Source organism: Polistes canadensis, unplaced genomic scaffold, assembly GCF_001313835.1.
Source record: "Polistes canadensis isolate GaletaPanama2010 unplaced genomic scaffold, ASM131383v1 scaffold_143, whole genome shotgun sequence".
NCBI classification, from domain to species: domain Eukaryota; kingdom Metazoa; phylum Arthropoda; class Insecta; order Hymenoptera; family Vespidae; genus Polistes; species Polistes canadensis.
This window is the reverse complement of record NW_014569690.1, coordinates 80,566-82,007: the sequence shown is the minus strand read 5'-3', so window position 1 is coordinate 82,007 and position 1,442 is coordinate 80,566. Positions and strand designations below refer to the sequence as shown.

Here is a 1,442-nt window from a genome sequence, read left to right as displayed (position 1 = left end):
TGCAGATAAAAATTACTTTTACATTTAATTTTTATGACCCCAAAAAACTGTCACGATAAGTAATATACTAAATATTATAATTCATATTTTTTTTTATTTAAAAAAAATTGAGGCACACTCACAAACACATACACATACATAGACGCGCGCGTATACCCATAAATTAAATAAATAAGAACAATCAAAATTTTTGATAGCACCAAATTAAAATTAAAAAAATGCACACACAAGTCAGATATTGTTATTAATTATTAAATAATATGAAAAGTTAAATTATTTAGAAAACTGCAGATAAAAATTGTTGCTTTTACATTTAATTTTTACGACCCCAAAAAACTGTCACGATAAGTAATATACTAAATATTATAATTCATATTTTTTTTTTTATTTAAAAAAAATTGAAGCACACTCACAAACACATATACATACATAGACGCGCACGTATACCCATAAATTAAATAAATAAAAACGAATATATGATTAAAACTAACGTGTCGAACGTCACCACGTAACTTGACAGTGCACGAAAACTTAATGACGAAAGTACCAGAACGATACTCTGTTTTAAATTGTCGTAATTTCACTGTGACTGGATAACAGTCGTCGAATGAGACGAGTCATCGTCTTCTTGAACACGATCCTGAGTACTTAAGTATAATAAGTATAACAGATACGAAAGCATAGATAAAACCTTCTCTCTTTCCTTAATAATAATTCACAAAATTATTATAAAAGAAAAATTATTATTTTATTAAGCAAATTTTAATCATTACATTATCATTTTATTATTGTTTTTTTTTTTTTTATATATAATCGTATATTTCAATATAGAATAAAAATAAAATGAAATTTTTGTATTATTATTTTTTAGAAAAAAAAAAAAAAGAAGAAAAAGAATTCGGTCACAGGGTACCTTTTTTTTTCGTAAATGAAAAATAAAATTTTTTAATAAATAACAATAAATCGTTCCTAGAAATAGCAATAAAAATAAAAAGCTATTATAAGAGAACAAAATTCTAATAAAATGAGGAAGAAGAAGAAGAAAAATAAAATGTTAATAAGAAATGAAGAATCCTATTTACTTTTTCAAACTCTTGTCTTATAATTTTTCTTCATTTTTTCTTTTCTTTTTTTTTCGTTTTAAATGATTTTTCTAAATCTCTTTTAATTGCATTCACATTTCTTCTAGTTTGCTAATTTTCCTATCTTTTTTTCTCTCTTAGGAGATAAAATGATAATAAAACTGACAAAGATTATTCCTGGTATAAGAAAAAGAATAAGAAGAAGAAGAAAACTAAGAATAAGAAGATAAGAAAACACAGAGAAATTTAATTTCGCAAATATGGGACCCATTTCTATTTTTTTTTTTAAATTTTTCTGATACTAAAAGGACAATCACAAAAAATTCAATGGATCATCCAATGGTTTCTTTTACATAAGAT

The 1,442-nt window shown here is 23.6% G+C and overlaps 1 protein-coding gene across 1 annotated transcript in view; it reads right to left on the bottom strand.

The window, feature by feature from the left end:
• The window catches only part of LOC106788538 (putative uncharacterized protein DDB_G0282129), an 87,821-nt gene that overhangs the window by 42,309 nt on the left and 44,070 nt on the right, over positions 1-1,442 (bottom strand). The gene's annotated exons all lie outside the window — the stretch shown is intronic.